Source organism: Carassius gibelio, chromosome B17 (genome assembly GCF_023724105.1).
Source record: "Carassius gibelio isolate Cgi1373 ecotype wild population from Czech Republic chromosome B17, carGib1.2-hapl.c, whole genome shotgun sequence".
Lineage (NCBI taxonomy): Eukaryota > Metazoa > Chordata > Actinopteri > Cypriniformes > Cyprinidae > Carassius > Carassius gibelio.
Window position 1 is genome coordinate 28,519,078 of NC_068412.1, and position 20,628 is coordinate 28,539,705.

The 20,628-nt window shown below is 35.7% G+C and overlaps 1 protein-coding gene across 4 annotated transcripts in view; it reads right to left on the reverse strand.

Moving 5' to 3' along the window:
* Positions 1-20,628, reverse strand: part of LOC127976775 (adhesion G-protein coupled receptor G1-like) — a 64,488-nt gene that overhangs the window by 30,827 nt on the left and 13,033 nt on the right. The gene's annotated exons all lie outside the window — the stretch shown is intronic.

The window sequence follows — 20,628 nt, forward strand, 5'->3', positions numbered from 1 at the left end:
AGAGAACACGACTAATAAGTAGTGGTTAAATTGTATTTACAACCCAAATATTCAAATGTGTATTTGTTTTTATGGAGGACTATTTCCTGATCCTAGGAGAGAAGACTACAATATCTGCTGTTCTGACTCAAAGTCTGTAAGTACGTTTTCATATTTAAAGAATTTAACACTGACGCGAGTTTTGAGCAATGTAGAGTAGCGCTTGTTGTTTGTCATTTTTCCGATCACAAATGCAGGTATGGTTTTTCATGTTTATGTGGCGTGATGCAATGCAACACATAAAATCATAGTGTAAGTCATTATAATCCTTAATTATGTCCACACTGGATGCAAGGAGAAAATTGTTAGCCTGAATGCAATGTAAGTCACTTTGGATAAAAGCGTCTACTAAATGCATATAATTAATTTAATTTTAATTTAATATATGTTATATTCTAAGTGTTACCAAACAAGGGATAAATCTTATCTTACCAATTCTGGAGCTGATGCTCAATATACCATCCTGTGCCTGGCAAGCCTTAATTACTGTAAAAGAGAAGAGATTAAACAAGATTCACGTTCTTGAGATCTCTTTACAGAGTTTACAGGACAATTCATATTCAGACGCCAATTAAACAACTGTGCTGTGACTGTAGGGGATGTCCTGCAAACACACACACACACACACACACACAAACACACAATATGCACCTGATGAATTCTGGACTGAAAACTGATAATTAGATCCATTTGGTAATATCCACAGTTTTATGCCTTGAATCATCTCATTCATTCTGATTTCATAATCCTTATCCTGTTTTATGCTGAGGCTGTATGATCTGCATTCTCCTGAAACCACAGAAAATAAACTTACATTTGTTAAAAAATACCTTTTAAAGAGCTTTGGATTCAAGAATGGTTTATAAATCAAATATAAGTAGGTTATACCAAGAGTAGAGATATTTAGTTGAACAGTTCCTGTTGTTTCATCAGCTGTCAGACATGTCCATTTTATATCTGAAAGAAAATCAGAAATGAACTCAATGAGTTTGTCAGTCGTCTCGCGTGTTCTCAGATAATAAATAAGCAATATTCACACAGGCATGTTAGCAGTATATTTCACATCTACCTGGAATTGTTGAGTTACTTTGGTTCCAGAAACACTGATCTGATGAATTGACTTGGATTATCAGTTCATCTGAGCAGGCTGCACAAACACAACATTATTAAACTATTAAGTAATAATGTATAACATGGTGTAACACTCTATTAAATGTCAAAATCGATATTCCGACATTTAAATTCACACATACTTATAATGTGCACCAAACAACATATTCATTGGCACATAAGTCTTTTTGAGCTATAAATGAATTTTTAAAGCTACATACTTATCTGGTGTAAAACACAAGAGATGATCATCAGCCACAGGAAATTCTGCTTTTGTCCAGACATATTTCCCAAAGTGTTTATTTGATTAGATTTTTTTCTCAGAGTTGAGAGAGTGTGATGTGTCCACATATGAATCTGTTTGATTATGAGCCGCAGCAAACTAACATAAAGTTCATCTGAAAACATGCAAATCATGTTTACATTTGGTCATTTGAGCATTTTATGTTTATTTGGAATTTAACAGAATGTGTGTGTGTGTGTGTATGTTTCCTCTAACCAAATATGTTTCACATCCGTGTTTGTGGATTTTAGTGGGATGCTTTATAAAATGACCATGCAAATGTCAGAATCCAAAGGCTTGTCGACATTCATCCTGATATTTCTTATTTTATTTTGTTTTTTTAAATAATTTTCAGTGTTGTTTGAGTCGCTCTGACACACACATGATCACATAAGGATGACTATAATGCTCAACAAATCAGATCATATCAGAGATTTGAAAGCACAATTCAATCCTTCTACAAGTAATTAGTTTTAGTAATGATCAACAGATATTTGTCATTAGTTCTGAGTGACTTCAGTATAACTGACCCTTTTTAGAGTCATACTTTTTATGTACATACATCATTTTAATCTAAGAGAAAGAAGTCTGAGACAAAGAAAGGGTTCTGTCTTAAGTATGATAGATATTAATATTTTCCGCAGCGTTAATGCTGGATTGAGTGATGGTTGTGTATCATCAGAGAACTGACCCGCGACATCATTGTGTTATGTGTAAGTAATACAGGAAGAGGAAGAAACCTGGGGGGAAAAAGGATCAAAGACACTTTTTTCAATTAATTTGAATACATATCAGATATGATTAAAGTTATTTGCATAATTTTTAAAATATGAACTGTGACCAGAAATAACCAAACTCCAATATTATAAGGGATAATACATAAAACAGAATTAGCTGAAATCTGTAGGAAAAAACAGAAGTGTTCTACTGAACCAGATGTAGTGATGCATGTAATAGTTTCTCACCCTGAAACGAGTTCAGCACAGTGAATATGTAATATGAGGGAATGAGCATCGGTCCATAACTGAAGAACGCCACAGACCACGTCAGACCGAAGAGCAGGAACAAACTCAACACCATCATCAGATGCTTTCTGAACGTCTTTCTCTTGTCTTCAGTCGATCTTATGATACTGGACTGAATAATCTTAATGACGATCATGATGAAGATTCCTGTCGTGAAGATAAAAACTAAAGCGTAGTAGCCAATGTTCACTATGTGGATTATTATTCAAATGTGTGCATGCACACAGCTCTTTTGCCTTTTGTTAAGATTGATTCATTTATACATGTTGTAACAATTTATTCATGACTAACGTAGGCTATAGGCCATTTGGAAGTTGGAACAAAGAAATAAAATAAGTCCTCTGTAACATTGTAACATCTCAGCACTCTAAATAGGCAAAGGCTCATTTAGCTTATAAACTAGCCAACACACCAATAAAAACAAGTCTTTCTTAACAAATAAATTTAAATAAATTCTAAATTAAGATGGGTATTTGGCAATAACGAAATTAAGACAAAGTCTCCACCGGATTTGCTTCACCACTAGCAGCTGACATTTAATAAAAGAATAATGCCAACATTAGCCTAATATACTCTGTCTACATTATGCACTTAAGACTCAATTCATATTTAGCTATCACTCACCAAGATTAAGCTAAGCCTACATGTTTTTGTGGAGGAAAATGATTGATAGTTTGTCAGTAGAGTCAGTAATGTAGCAGATTGAAAGGTTTAATGCTAGGTGATTTAATGCTATATTGTCCCCTACAGTGTCCTTATCTTTTACTCTCACAACTACATTAGTAGGCTCCTTTTATTTCCGCAATGCAGAAAACGCAGATAGAATTGTGAAATCCAGTCAAACATAAAAATGGTGGATAAATATTTTTTTTAAAACATGTCATTACATTTGGAAAAGCTCTGCTGCATAAACATGTCCCTGTTGTATTGGCAATAGCTTGTCCTGCACAGATACCTGGATTATTTTCTTGAATCAAGTTATATATATTTTGTTCTATTAGTGTTTTAAAGTTGTTTATAATAAATGAAGTGAAGTTTACTGTTTAGCGCACTGATGTCTCATTTTGGATAATAAATAATAAAGTTTATTGTTAAGTTGTTAAATACCATGCCTCTGTTACATATCTTTGTCACATAATATTAAGTGTTTGATCACCACATTTGAGTGATCATTGCAAAAAAAAAAAAAAAAAAAAAAAGTGTTTATGTACATATATTATGTTTATGTATATACTTTAAGAAAATATACACATAAAGAATATCGGCCGATATATCGGTATCTTTTACAACCTAATATCGGTATCGGTCCGCCAAAACCTTTTTCGGTCGGGCTCTACTCATGATCGCCCTTGTGTGGAAAATTACCTTCGAAGTTGTTTATACATTTTCTACCAGAAAATGACAAAAAAAGTTAATAAAAAAATGAAAAAAACAACTACCCATCAAAACATACATGGACCAAACGAACGAGTTTGTTAGTGTGTGTGTGAAAGCTTTGCTAGTGTGTGAGAGACAGTATTGTGGTGTATAAGAGAAAGTTTGATAGTGTGTGTGAGAGAGTAAAGTTTTCCATCAACAAAATCATTGAGATCTTGTCTTGATTACAAGATGTTGTGTAGTAGTGCCGTTGTGTCGTGTCACAAATCCATTTCACTTTCATGTCAGAATCAGTGTGAGTTTGGTTAACCAAGATGTAATGTATAGTTTAATTCACTTCATGTTGTTAGTAACAATGAATGGAATTATTTTATTTCTCTTTGTATATTTATAGCAATATGGTACATGATTTCCATTTAAATCAATGTGATAAATGAGTTAGGTCAAAAGTAATCTAAAAGTAATCAAGGAGTCTGATTACATTACCTAAAACATGTAATGCAATGGATTACATTTCTAACTAAAATTTTTGTAATTTTATCTGGAAACAGTAACGGACTACAGTTTGTAAGTAATCTACCCAGCACTGGAAGTAATATATTTCTGCCTCATTTTGTAAGATGCCACATCGGATCACAAAATGAAGTTATTTGAGTTACATAAGTAAGTTTGGAGTAAAAATATGTTGTTAAATGTATATTCTGTTGGACAACAGGTTTCTAAATGCTACTTATTTACACTGCTATCAGCGAGAAGAGAAAGCACAGCTGGTATCAGTGCATCAATACTGCAAGCAAAAGATTAAAAAAAAATTATATTTTTGACAACACTAACTCATGTGCAATATATTTTCTTTTGGAAGTTACAATTGGGCTAGATGATTTGGTAAACATCTTTAAAGTTGTCCAAATGAAGTTCTTAGCAATGCATATTGCGAATGAAAAAATAAGTTTTGATTTATTTAAGGTAGGAAATTTATTAATTTCATCAGTTAAGTTCTCCTTCAAAGAAAAGAGCAAATTGTAATTATATGAAATAAACTGGGTTTGTTGACAGGAACTTATTAATACAGTCATAAATGAATTTACCGTTTCCATCCCAAGAATGGCAGGATGCCTTACTGACCTGCAAGAACATGTTTGATTTTTGATTTTATTTTTACATTGTCTGTTCATTATAACAAAATTAGTTTTGCAGCAAAATGTTCATTACCGGATCTTTCTGTTTAAAGAACATTTCAATATTGTCAGTAAGGTTGGTGAAATTGGCCTTCATTGCTATTCCATAAACCTCATTGTTCAACAAACTCAACACCATCATCAGATGCTTTCTGAATGTCATTCCCTTGTCTTCAGTCGCTTTTATGTTTCTGGACTGAATGATCTTAGTGACAATCATGATGAAGATGAAAACTAAAGCATTGTAGCTGATGTTGTTTATGGAGCCAAAAGAGTATCAATAAAGATAAATGCACACACTACATTCACATATGCACACATAGGATTCATACATGCACACACATAATTCATAAATACACACACAGGATACACAAATGCGCACAAAATTCCCAAATGCACACACAGAATTTAAAAAGCACAGAAGATTCACAAATGCTTACAAAATTCAGAAATGCATACACAATTCAGAAATGCAAACAACATTTACAAATGCTCTCAAGATTCACAAATGCACAGGACAAGATTCAGAAATGTATTTCTGATGCACACACACATATATCTTGATTTACAAACTGCTTGCGGTCTGTGAACTTCACTGCATTTTCACTGCTTTTTTCAAACAGGGAATGATCTGCAACCAATCAGATATCTCCCTTGTTTGAGTCAATCACAAGAATGCACCCCACGGGGGGGATTGTTCACTTATAAGCCAATCAGCGAACGACGTACATTCCTCAGCGAACGACTCACTTACCTCACGCAGCGAACGACTCACTTTGCGCAGCCGGACACCCACTTTGCGCAGCAGGAGACTCACTTTCCTCTCGCAGCGAACGACTCACTTTCCTCACGAGTCATGCAGCGAACGACTCACTTTCCTTTCGAGTCACGCAGCGAGCGACTCACTTTCCTCAGCAAACGATTCACTTTCCTCACCCAGCGAAGTTGAGCGAACGATTCCCTTTTCATCACGCAGCCGGCGACTCACTTTGCGCAGCCGGAGAGTCACTTTCCTCTCTCAGCGGACCACTGACTCTCTCTTCATGTAGGGACCGAATATTATAATTAAAGTGACTTCTATATTGCATCCAAAAGAATATTTAGATATATTTAAAATATTCAAAAAGGTGTAAAAAATGTTGTTTTACTTTCATTAAAAAATTTCAATAAAATGAAATAATTGCCTATTGCACATTTATGAATCCATGGTTAACTTTTTTTCTGCAGTCACAGTCTGGGCTATATGTATTGAGAGATTTTAAAATTTATATTTTGTAAAAAATAATAAAAAAATAAACCTGAATTGTAATCTAAACATCTGTATTTCCATACAATTTCATAAATAAGTAGGCTATAATATGCTGCACCACAGGCATATCCCGCTGTGTGAACGGGTTCATGTGACTGGCTTATAAGTAAACAACCACGTGGAGTGCGTTCTTGTGATTGGCTAAAAGAAGGGAGACATCTGATTGGTTGCAGATCATTCCCTGTTTAAAAAAAGGCATTTGTGTGTCGAGCCAAGTCCGAGGAGTCTCAAAATTCACACACAAATGCAGTGAAGTTCACAGACCGCAAGCAGTTTGTAAATCAAGATATATATGTGTGTGCATCAGAAATACATTTCTGAATCTTGTCCTGTGCATTTGTGAATCTTGAGTGCATTTGTAAATGTTGTTTGCATTTCTGAATTTTGTATGCATTTGTGAATCTTCTGTGCTTTTTAAATTTTGTGCACATTTGTGTATCCTGTGTGTGCATATATGAATGTAGTGTGTGCATTTATCTTTATTGAGACTCTTTTGGCTCCATAGTTGTTCACTATGTAGTGAATGTAAAGATCTGTAATCCAGCACCTGTGATATTTCCAGATGTCTCGTTTAGGATCACTGCTTTATATCCTCCTACAGAAACAATAACTGTGACTATCAGAGACGGACACACTGAGAACACAGAGACAAGGGTTATTATAGTAAAAAAAAAAAAAAAAAAAAAAAACTAAACCTAAATCCATTTAAAGAAACATTAACTACTTAATTAGAAATTTCTTATTTCATTTCAGCTAGTTTCCGAAGCCACATTTCCATTTTTATTAAATTTGATTCTGATATGCTAATATCTAATATGCTAATGCTAATATATATATATATAAAACCAATACATATTTACAAAAAAATATAATATTAAATACTTAAAAAAATAAATAAATAAAGTGATCCAAAAGATTAATAAAAACTAGCAGTGTCTCAGTGATACTAAAATCAGATGATCTTATAAGAACAGCTCAAGAAAAGTTCTTGGTTAGGAGACCTCCTGGGAAAACTATAGTTTGCTTTCGGATGAGACATTAAACCGAGGTCCTGACTCTCTGTGGCCATTAAGAATCCCAATGCACTTGTTGTAAAGAGTTGGGGAGTATCCCCGGTGTCCTGGCCAAATTCCCTTCTCTGACCCTTGTCAGTCACAGCCTCCTAATAATCTCTCTCTCCTCTCCTCCTCCTGTAGCTGGTGTGTAGCTCTGGTGCTGGTGTATCATCAGGTGGATGCTGCTCTCTGGTGGTTGTTGAGGAGAGATCCCCTCATATGATTGAAATGTGCTTTGAGCGTACAGCAAGACACAAAAAAGTGTGAAAAGAAAGGAAAGGAAATAACATGTGCCAAACATTAAGGTAGAAGTGTTGGATATACTTATGGAAACGTATTAGAGGAGCAATGGTTGTTATAAGGCATATCATTTATGTATTTATATTTATGCCAAATGTATTTAGGCTACTGTTTTTCATGCAAATATTATAGAAACCAGATAGTTACATTGTAGTGAGGTGCTATGTGTGGTTTTACCTTTGCTTATCATGATCTAACTGTGCACTATACTCTATGATCAATGGTTAATTTTAACAGAATTCATTTAAATTTTACCCAATACATATGAGGCTTTTATAGATGTTAATGTATGACATGCCAAAACAAAGAAATTAATCAGGAGAAGACATCTGCCTTTCAACTTGAAAGAAACTATTGTTTGGCATTTACGGTGATAATTATCAACATTGACTGAGATGACAGATTGTGTTGTGATAATCGCTCATCACAAGAACTGCAGAACATGTTTATTTGTATTTTGTTTTCACAATGTCTGGTCATAGACAAATCATATCTTACTTTTCTGTGCAATTCTGGTACTGATGTTCATTATGTCATTATTTCTGTAAAAGGGAAGAGATGAAATGATTATAATAGATACTAAATTTAACTAATCTAATCTAGACTGTTTGGACCTCGATCTGCTCTTTTTCAGGAATCATTACAGACTCTACAGGACAGTGAACATTCAGACTTCAATTAAAGAGCTTGTTTTGTAGATAATTGCATTCTTAAGTGTGTTACAAATAATTTTTGGTTTGCATTGAGCACAGTGATCAATCATTGCTGTGCACTAAAAAGAACATGTACATTTGTTGAAGTACGTATCAAAGAGCTTTGAACTTTATAAATAAAATATAAGCGGGTTTTACATGAGACATAATTCACAGAGACAGCGCCATATTAGACACACATGATATCTAGCTTTCTACAAGCTTTGGAAATACATTTTTAATAATTTTCTAAAATTCTTGTGCTAAATTCCACAGTCCAAGGTTTGAGAGAGTTTGTTCCAACCAGATTTGAAGCTGCAGAATACATTCGTGACATACTGTTCATTTGAAAACATGTTAATCATTTGTATTTGGAATTTCAATTAATCTTGTTCCTAATTCCTGTTATCTCGTCAAATATTTATATTTAATGAAAGTATAAACAGAATGCCAATGACAGCATACCCTTTATTAGACAATATTTGTATTAATTAGCAACATTTATCGGATTCTTATACAGAAAATGCCAAGTTTTAACATTTTTCATAGAAACAATGAATTAGTATGTTTCTTTACAATAAATGGAACTTGCTTTGTTATTGTGGCATCTAATGAATAATATTCACAAATTTACATGTTTTACTGAAGTTATTAAATAATTTTATGACAATCATTCAGAGATAACAGAGCATCTGTAGATGTAAAACATATTAAATAATGCAGAAAACATATTGTCAGCTGATTCTGACAGTTTTTTTGTATTTTTCTATTTTATTTACATCCAATATGTACCATATTCATGTGTGTGGATTTGATTAAGATGCTTTATCAAATGAGCATGCAAAAATATGAACACAAAGGCATGTGGACACTACTTTTATTCTTAAGATGTGAATTTGTTTAGTAAGAGAGGGTCAGTGTTGTTTGAGTTGCTCTTACATGCATGATCACACATAGAAGACAGAATGATGATTATAATGCTCAATAAATGAAAGTTATATCAGGTCATATCATAGTCAATCCTTCTACAGTTATAGACATTTTCAGTAACTTTTTTTTTCGAGTAATCTAATTAAAATGTACCCGTGCATGGATCTTTTTTTTTATTTATTATTATTCTTTTTCATAGGTGACTTTTTCATAGGTGACATAGGTGATGTCTTTGTGTTGTTTTTGAGCCTGATTTTGGTGAGAATACACAGTTTTTCCTTAAACAATGGCTGTACAGATCAGTTTAAGGAATCAGTCTCAGAAAGTTTGAGACAAAGAAAGCCTTCTGTCTTAAAGGGATAGTTCACCCAAAAATGAACATTTGATGTTTATCTGCCTCTATCCCCAGGGCATCCGAGATGAAGGTGACTTTGATTCTTCAGTAGAACACAAACAGGGATTTTCAACTCAAACTGTTGCAGTCTGTCAGTCGTATAATGTAAGTGGATGGAAATCAAGGCTTTTAGAGTCAAAAAACACCAAATTAAACCCTGCGGCTCGTGTCGATACATTGATGTGTAAAGACACAAAACGATCAGTTTGTGCAAGAAAGTGAAGAGTATTTATATTGTTTTTTTTACCTCATAATGATTTTCAATATGACAATGTCCGAATTGTCTGTCATGAGGCGTCTTCTTCTTCTTCTTGATTTACGGCGGATCGTAGACTTTTAAGTTCATTACCGCCACCTATCTCTCAAATGAACCGTTGACACTCTATCTACAATCTCAATTAGGAGTGTCAGTGTTGAAATATATAAATAAACATCACATACCTGGCATTTCCAAAGTGTATATTGTATATGTGCTCTGAAAAAAAAAAAAAAAAGACTCATGGCAGTGTGTTCCTCGCTTGGACTTGGAAATTGTATTTGCAATTACGTTTTCAATTTGTTGAAACTGTGAGTGACATCACTTCCCATTGCAAACACGCCAAATAAAATGGCCCCACCCCTGTCACTTGATTGACAGGTTTCCGTGTAGATGCTGGAAATTCAAATCCAAAAGGAATAGCGATTCCATTTGAGTTTTGGAAGTTTACATACACAGTGCAGAGAGAGTGAAAAGGCAAATGTGGTAAAAAACATTGCTATTTAAATATGACAGGCTCATAGCTCGTAAGATATGGGAAACACAATTGCAAACAGACTTTGCATTACCATTTTAAATTTGGTAGACACTGTGCGTTCACTTAAACGAAAATGCAAACGGTAATGCACGAAATGCATTTGCGTTTGGATGAAGTCACATTTTATGCGTCCACAAATTTAAAACGCAATTGCAAATAAAAATTTTGAATAATGTCCGGAATATCATTCCATAGCTGTGTTCCAGGTTCCTGAGTGCGCTGCTTATTTCCACTAGCTCGATTTGCAACAGGTTAAAGACAAATTTCTAGCATGTTTGATGCAAACGTGATGAAAAAACTTATGTTTTATAAGCTTCATCACAATCACATGAGACATACTGAAATATGAGATATGTCTGTAGGTATAAATTATTAAATAATGCACAGATTACTAGCTGATCCTTATTTTTGTTTGTGTGTTGTGTTTCCAGTAACCATGTTTCACATCCATGCATGGATTTTTAAAACCCAGCGCGTGGGTATTTATAAAATGACCATGCAAATTTCTGAATACAAAAGTACATTGACATTCCTACAGAAGATGTAAATTTGTTTTCTAAATAAGGTTCAGTGTTATTTGAGTCGCTCTGACGCACATGATTACCATGCTCAGTAAATCTAACAGTAATATCAGATCAGTCCACAATAATACATTACTTTAATGTTCAACATATGTATTTGTCATTTGTTTTGAGTTATTTCACTAAAATTTTAACCAATTCTTTCTTGCTCATAATTGACATTTGTCTTTGTGTTGTTTTCAAGCTTTATTTCGGTTACACAGTTTCCCATTGAACAACAACTGTACAGATCAGTTTAAGAAATCAGTCAAAGAAAGTCTGAGACAAAGAAAGCCTTCTGTCCTAATTATGCACAACTTTACATTAACATTATTGTTTTCCAAAGCATAAACACAAGATTAAACAATGGATTCTGTGCTTTCTGGATCATCTGAGAAATTACCCGCAATGTCTTTGTGTATGTTGTAGTAATACAGGAAGAGAAACAACCCTGAAAAAAGAATGAGAGAAGCTTATTTCAACTAATTAAAATACTTTCCTGTTATAAGATAAAAAATAAAAATAACAAATATTGTAATATGTAGGACAAATAGAAGTGTTCTACTAAAGCTTGGTGTACTTCTTTCTCACCCTGAAACGAGTTCAGCACAGTGAATATGTAATATGAGGGAATGAGCATCGGTCCATAACTGAAGAACGCCACAGACCACGTCAGACCGAAGAGCAGGAACAAACTCAACACCATCATCAGATGCTTTCTGAACGTCTTTCTCTTGCCTTCAGTCGCTTTTATGATTCTGGACTGAATGATCTTAGTGACAATCATGATGAAGATTCCTGTCGTGAAGATGAAAACTAAAGCATAGTAGCCGATGTTCACTATGTAGTGAATGTAAGAGTTTGTAATCCAGCACCTGTTATTAAACAGAATAAAATAAGATAGTCTGTAGACGTTCAGAATTGTATTAATTTGTGACATCAGAAGAACTCACATTCGTGTCATTTTTCCAGACGTTGCGTTCAGGATCATCGTTTCATATCCTCCTACAGAAACGATAACTACGACTATTGGAGCCGGACACACTGAAAAACACACAGAAAACACAATAGTCATAGTTGTAGTTCCATTATAATTAGGGCCGGGACTCGATTAAAAAAATTAATCTAATTAATTAGAGGCTTTGTAATTAATTAATCGAAATTAATCGCATTTTAATCGCATATAAATATTTGACCTGAGAACAGTGAGAAGTAATTTTTTCACATGGATTTATAGTATACCATTGAATAATGACTGAATACATAAGCTTAAGCAACAAAATATTGTTTATTTTTGTTCAACCAAGTCTAGCAGACCAGTGCAATTTTTGCAATTAAGTGTAGCAATAGCATATTTAGAAACAATTTTTGTTGCTTCAGAGGCCATAACATACTAAGTCCAACTCTCAATAACCTTGGCCAAAACAATAAAGAGTTCAACATAAACTGCCAGTTGCACCAACAAAATAATACATAGTTCACGTGCACGCTAGCTGCTATATGTTTTGCGTTGAGATGATACTTGAGGCTCGTCGATGTGCTGCAGTGATATGCGAACGCTAGTTGGTGCTTCAGTATAATCGGTCCGTCGAAACGCATCCAGTGAGAAACGTTCCGCGGTGCAAAAATACGTTATTAAAAATGCGGGAATTTTTTTTCTGTAATTAATTAATCTTAGTTAACGCGTTATTTTTTGTGTAATTAATTAATCTCAATTAACGCGTTAAAGTCCCGGCCCTAATTATAATAAATACTGTAACAAATTCTTTGTTCATCGTTAAAGGGACAGTTCACCCAAAAATGTAAATTTGATGTTCAGTTCAAATTCAATCAAAATCAGTTCAAAATCAGAGGTAAAAATCTATATAAATAATGTTCAGTTTCTTGCATAACCAATAGTTTGGTGTCTTAATACATCAATGTATCGCCACGATCCGCAGGGTTTAATTTGGTTTTGCTTGTGTATTTTTTTTTTTTTTTTTCCATCCACTTACATTTTGTGACTGACAGACTGCAATCACAACTCACCCCAGCCCAACACGGTGATCTTCCTCATGTAGTTTGTGATGGAGACGTTCTGTCTGATGAGCCATAAGTACATATGAAGAGCTTGAATGAAGAACCAGGTGAATGAGGCCAGCATGGAGTAATGCAGGAGCAGCGCTATGAAGACACACGCAGCGTTGTCTCCTGTGTTAGCGACGCTCTCGTTTGACAAAAACGAGCCATTCAATAGAAACAAAGCTACAAACATGTTCATCAGGATCTTCGTGGCCTGATTTGATTCTGCTCTCCTTTTAAAACACAAAAACAACTATTCTTATAACAAGAACTTTAATACTTTACAGCTTTGATCTCATCACTTTACTCATCACTTTAATTCAATGCATTGCTGTATCTTTGTAAATGCACTAGCAATTTCTGAGTGAAAACGGTTTCTTAGTGTAGTATCAGTGATTATTGTTTACTAAACAGCACTAATCATATGATATGTTTTAAGATACTCTACCGTAGCAGGAAATGCATGAACAAAGCGACTGCCATAAAAAACATGGAGATGCCACAGCCGATAGAAGAGATTAAAGTCAGCGATTCCAGATGCAGAGCTGTGATGTTTGCATCTGACTGAGACTGAGGTATCTAAGAAAACAGAATGGAACAGATCCACAGGATACATTTTTTTAACCATTTTTTCTCATTGTTTACATGTTCTCGAGCAGGGACTAAAAGACTGATATTGATTTAATGGAATCTTTTAAACAAAACATGAATTACAAAAGCATAAGTTCTTCATCGCAAAGCTTCTCACCATCAGCACTGCAAAGAACGTCAGATGTGAGCAGGAACACTTTATGGTGTCTTTGTTGATTTCTGTTTTACAGCCAAATGCTGTCCAATTAAGCTTTCCTTCAAAGAAAAGAGAGCAATGAATGAAATTGATCATTTAAAAAAAACTGAATGAACTGGGTTTTTTGATAGGAACTGATCAGTACAGCCATAAATTAATGTACCTTTGCCATCCCAAGAAACACAGGATGCCTTATCGGTCTGTAAAAACACATTCAGTTTAATTTTGATTTCACATTATCTGATTATTCTAACAAAAGGTCACCAACAACAACAACAGTTTTATTACCAGATTTTTATATTTAAAGAATATGTCTATATTGTCGGTAAGGTTGGAGATTTTGGCCCTCATCGTTATTCCGTAAACCTCATTGTTCAGAACAGTGTAATTTTCAGTTTGATTCTAAATCAGAAACCAAGAGAGCAGTCATGAATCAGATATAAATGTGTGTGAACTGATCGAGAAACATTTGTACAAAAGTAGATTAAGAATATTTCCATAGAAGGCAAAAAAAATAGAAGCATGCAGTACCATATTTCTCAAGTTTTGGAACCGTAGAACTCCAACAAATGCAGTTCCACTGTTTTCAAGACGTGATTTATCAAAAGCTTCCTTGGAAATTTTTATTGACCAGGAACAGTTAATAAGTGACAGGTCACTTTGACTCTCAACAAACTATGAAAAGAAGAATTTCCATTATAAATGATGAATCATACATTTAAATGCATCTTAGGTAGTAGGTTTACCGTGACATCAGCTGAAGAGTAGCATATGTTCATGTCTTTGGTTTTTGTATTTTTGGCTTGTACATAATGAAAACCAACACCATTCTCCGTGACAATCATTGCATAGCTTTTATTGCTTTTTTCCAATTCTTCCATTTTATTATCCAGATTTTCTAAGTCTTCTCTGTAAAATGGATTGAATTACTTGGTATTCTGTAACAGAGTTTTAAACTTGATTTCCGCTGGTAACTGCACACTTACGATGCCTTTGATGGGTCAGTGTATCCATGAGTTATTATATGTGACATGAATCTGGTAGTTCGATTAGGAGTTGTATTTGATGTGAAATTATTAGTTGGATTCTGAGTTGTCATATGTGACATGAAACTGGTAGTTGACTTGATAGTTGTTGTATGTAATGGGAAACTTTTAGTTGACTCGGAAGTTGTCTTATATGATGTAAAACTTGTAGATTGATTGTAAGTTGTCCTATACAATGTAAACCAGGTAGTTAGATTGGGCGTTGCTGTATAGGATGTAAAACTGGTAGTTGGGTTGGGAGTTATCACATGTGATGTGAAATTAGTAGTTGGCTTGAGAATTGTTGTATGTAATGGGAAACTTGTAGTCTTATTGTGAGTTGATGTTTGTAATGTGACCCTGGTAGTTACATCAGGAGTTGCTGTATATGACGCGAAACTAGTAGTTAGCACGGGAGTTGACATACCTGCCACAAAACTGGTAGTTAAGTTGGGAGTTGCTTTATCTGGTGTGAAGCTGGTAGTTGGGTTGGGAGTTGTTGTATCTTGTGATAAATTGGTAGTTTGCTCAGGAGTTGTATTATCTGATGTGAAACTGGAAGTTGATTCGGGAGTTGTCGAATATGATGCAAAACTGGAAGTTGGCACAGGAGTAGTTGTATCTTGGGCAAAACTGGTAATTTGATCAGGAGTTGTCGTATATGGCACTAAAGTGGTAGTTGGCTCTGAAGATGTTTTATTTTGTGCAAACCTGGTAGTTGGGTTGGGAGTTGTTGTATCTGGTGCTAAACTGTTAGTTAGCTTGGGAGTTGTTTTATCTGATGCAAAGCTGGTTGTTGGGTTGGGAGTTGTCGTATCTGATGATAAACTAGTAGTTGACTCGGGAGTTGTATTATCTGATGATAAACTAGTAGTTGACTCGGGAGTTGTATTATCTGATGATAAAGTAGTAGTTGACTCAGGAGTTGTATTATCTGATGCGAAACTGGAAGTTGATTTGGGAGTTGTTGTTTTTGGCACAAAACTGGTAGTTGGGTTTGGAGTTGTCGTATATGACGCAAAACTGGTAATTGTATCAGGAGTTGTCGTATATGGCACTAAAGTGGTAGTTGACTCTGAAGATGTTTTATTTTGTGGGAACCTGGTAGTTGGGTTTGGAGTTGTCGTATTTGATGCAAAATTAATTTGCTCAGGAGTTGTTTTATCTGTCCCAAAACTGGTAGTTGGGTTGGGAGTTGTCGTTTTTGGTGCTACACTGATAGTTAGCTCAGGAGTTGTTTTACCTGATGTGTAACTGCTAGATGGTTTGGAAGTTGCCATAAATGTTGCAAAACTGATGGTTGATTGAGGAGTTGTGGTATCTAATTTGAAATTAGCAGTTAGCACAGGAGCTGACATACCTGCCGAAAAACTAGTAGTTAAGCTGGGAGTTGCTTTATCTGTTGTGAAGCTTGTAGTTGGGTTAGGAGTTGTTGTATCTTGTGATAAATTGGTAGTTTGCTCAGGAGTTGTAATATTTGATACGAAACGGGAAGTTGATTTGGGAATTGTCGAATATGATGCAAAACTAGAAGTTGGCACAGGAGTAGTTGTATCTGGCGCAAAGCTGGTAGTTGGGTTTGTAGTTGCTGTATATGGCACTAAATTGGTAGTTTGCTCTGAAGATCTTTTATTTTGTGCATAGCTGGTAGTTGCCTTGTGAGTTGTCGTATCTGGTGATAAACTAGTAGTTGGGTTGGGAGTTGTCGTATCTGGCGATAAACTGGTAGTTGGGTTGGGAGTTGTCGTGTCTGGTGATAAACGGGTAGTTGGGTTGGGGGTTGTCGTATCTGGCGATAAACTGGTAGTTGGGTTGGGGGTTGTCGTATCTGGTGATAAACTGGTAGTTGGGTTGGGAGTTGTCGTATCTGGTGATAAACTGGTAGTTGGGTTGGGGGTTGTCGTATATGGTGATAAACTGGTAGTTGGGTTGGGAGTTGTCGTATCTGGTGATAAACTGGTAGTTGGGTTGGGAGTTGTCGTATCTGGTGATAAACTGGTAGTTGGGTTGGGAGTTGTCGTATCTGGTGATAAACTGGTAGTTGGGTTGGGAGTTGTCGTATCTGGTGATAAACTGGTAGTTGGGTTCGGAGTTGTCGTATCTGGTGATAAACTGGTAGTTGGGTTGGGAGTTGTCGTATCTGGTGATAAACTGGTAGTTGGGTTGGGAGTTGTCGTGTCTGGTGATAAGCTGGTAGTTGGGTTGGGAGTTGTCGTGTCTGGTGATAAACTGGTAGTTGGGTTGGGGGTTGTCGTGTCTGGTGATAAACTGGTAGTTGGGTTGGGGGTTGTCGTGTCTGGTGATAAACTGGTAGTTGGGTTGGGGGTTGTCGTGTCTGGTGATAAACTGGTAGTTGGGTTGGGGGTTGTCGTATCTGGTGATAAACTGGTAGTTGGGTTGGGGGTTGTCGTGTCTGGTGATAAACTGGTAGTTAGCTTGGGAGTTGTTTTATCTGATGCAAAGCTGGTTGTTGGGTTGGGAGTTGTCGTATCTGGTGATAAACCGGTAGTTGGGTTGGGAGTTGTCGTATCTGGTGATAAACTGGTAGTTGGGTTTGGGGTTGTCGTGTCTGGTGATAAACTGGTAGTTGGGTTGGGGGTTGTCGTGTCTGGTGATAAACTGGTAGTTGGGTTGGGGGTTGTCGTGTCTGGTGATAAACCGGTAGTTGGGTTGGGAGTTGTCGTATCTGGTGATAAACTGGTAGTTGGGTTGGGGGTTGTCGTGTCTGGTGATAAACTGGTAGTTGGGTTGGGGGTTGTCGTGTCTGGTGATAAACTGGTAGTTGGGTTGGGGGTTGTCGTATCTGGTGATAAACTGGTAGTTGGGTTGGGGGTTGTCGTGTCTGGTGATAAACTGGTAGTTAGCTTGGGAGTTGTTTTATCTGATGCAAAGCTGGTTGTTGGGTTGGGAGTTGTCGTATCTGATGATAAACTAGTAGTTGACTCGGGAGTTGTATTATCTGATGATAAACTAGTAGTTGACTCGGGAGTTGTATTATCTGATGATAAACTAGTAGTTGACTCGGGAGTTGTATTATCTGATGATAAAGTAGTAGTTGACTCAGGAGTTGTATTATCTGATGCGAAACTGGAAGTTGATTTGGGAGTTGTTGTTTTTGGCACAAAACTGGTAGTTGGGTTGGGAGTTGTCGTATATGACGCAAAACTGGTAATTGTATCAGGAGTTGTCGTATATGGCACTAAAGTGGTAGTTGACTCTGAAGATGTTTTATTTTGTGGGAACCTGGTAGTTGGGTTTGGAGTTGTCGTATTTGATGCAAAATTAGTTTGCTCAGGAGTTGTTTTATCTGTCCCAAAACTGGTAGTTGGGTTGGGAGTTGTCATTTTTGGTTCTACACTGATAGTTGGCTCAGAAGGTGTTTTACCTGATGTGTAACTGCTAGATGGTTTGGAAGTTGTCATAAATGTTGCAAAACTGATGGTTGATTGAGGAGTTGTGGTATCTAATTTGAAATTAGCATTTAGCACGGGAGTTGACATACCTGCCGAAAAACTAGTAGTTAAGCTGGGAGTTGCTTTATCTGTTGTGAAGCTGGTAGTTGGGTTAGGAGTTGTTGTATCTTGTGATAAATTGGTAGTTTGCTCAGGAGTTGTAATATTTGATACGAAACGGGAAGTTGATTTGGGAGTTGTCGAAAATGATGCAAAACTAGAAGTTGGCACAGGAGTAGTTGTATCTGGTGCAAAGCTGGTAGTTGGGTTTGTAGTTGCTGTATATGGCACTAAATTGGTAGTTTGCTCTGAAGATCTTTTATTTTGTGCATAGCTGGTAGTTGCCTTGTGAGTTGTCGTATCTGATGATAAACTGGTAGTTGGGTTGGGACTTGTCGTATCTGGTGATAAACTGGTAGTTGGGTTGGGAGTTGACATTGTATCTGGTGATAAACTGGTAGTTGGATTGGGAGTTGTCGTGTCTGGTGAGAAACTGGTAGTTGGGTTGGGAGTTGTCGTGTCTGGTGATAAACTGGTAGTTGGGTTGGGGGTTGTCGTGTCTGGTGATAAACTGGTAGTTGGGTTGGGGGTTGTTGTGTCTGGTGATAAACTGGTAGTTGGCTCGGGAGTTGTATTATCTGATGCGAAACTGGAAGTTAAATTAGGAGTCGTAGCATATGAAGCAAAACTGGTAGTGCGTTCAGGAGTTGTTTTATCTGGCACAAAACTGGTATTTGGGTTGGGAGTTGTCGTATTTGATGCTAAACTGATAGTTGGCTCAGGAGTTGTTTTATCTGATGCGAAACTAGTAAATGGGTTAGAAGTTGTCATATATGATGCAAAACTGGTAGTTAACATGGGAGTTGTTGTAGCTGCAGCAAAACTGGTAGTTAAGTTGGGAGTTTTTTTAACTGGAGCAAAGCTGGTAGCTGGATAGTGAGTTGTTTTGTCTGGTGCTAAACTGATATTTGAGTCAGGAGTTGCCGTATAAGATGCAAAACTGGTAGTTGGATTGTTAGATGTAATGTGTGACAGTGGTGTAATGGTGGTTGATCTTCCAGCAGCACAGGTCACGCACATCCATTTGCCCTCTTTAAAAAGCAGAACATATTTGCTTCCTTCTTTCCCTTCAACAAAGAAATAAACAATGGATGAATTTTATAGCAGTTGTGCAATAATTTAAACTTATATGGTATGTTACATGATACATAATATATATGTTGATTATTTATCAACCAAGCAACATTGTAATTTCAACATTATAGATGCATGCTCATCAGTTCACACATTTATTATTGAGTCCAATCATATTATTGCCATAATTTAAAGCAATAAACAGTGTCAACTTATCATGAATGAATTATTCAGCTTGATTTTCAAAGGAAGTACAAGTTAAAAGCTTGAATTAACCCAACTTAGTGTTTTTTTTTATTAGAGAAAAAATATATTATGTGTTTACAGTGTACTTTATTTGATTAAACTTTAATTTGAATGAAACAGTCAATAGAAACAACTGAAAAGCTATTTATACAATTTAAAACGGACTTACCACTGCATGCACTTTTGTCATATACTGCATTTCTACATATCTCTCCAGGATCAACAGGCTCAATGTTTAGTTCGACATTCATGCGAAAATTATATATGTTATTATCTGATTGACATGAAATTAACTAAATGAGTTTCAGTCATCACAAGTGCTCTCAGATAATCAATATGAAGTATTCACACAGCATGTTAGCAGTATATTTCACATCTACCTGGATATGGTGAGCTACTTCTGTTAAAAAAGTATACATCTGTCAAACTGACTTGGATGTTGATTTGGAGCATATTTTCTGAACTGTCTGCATAAACAAAAACAACATTTGACTTAATCATGTAGCAATGTATGACATTATATTAAGCTCTATGTCACAATTTAGATGCCCACAGCCACAATCAACTTTTTTCTTTCTTTTGTTTTTTTTCGCTGAAACTTTAATTTGTTTTCTAATTTTCACCAAACAACAAATTCATTAGCATATATTTGATGATGAATCCATTTTACATGGATGGTAACATACTTATCTGGCACGTAGAACAACAGAAAATCATAAACCACAGCAAATTCTTCTTTTGTCGAGACATAATTCCCAGAGACAGCAGCCTGTTTGAGACACACACTAGCTATTTCATCCACAGGCTTTGCAAATAAATCTTTAATACATTTCTCATAACATTCTTAAGATAAAGTCCACAGTCCAAGTGTTGAGAG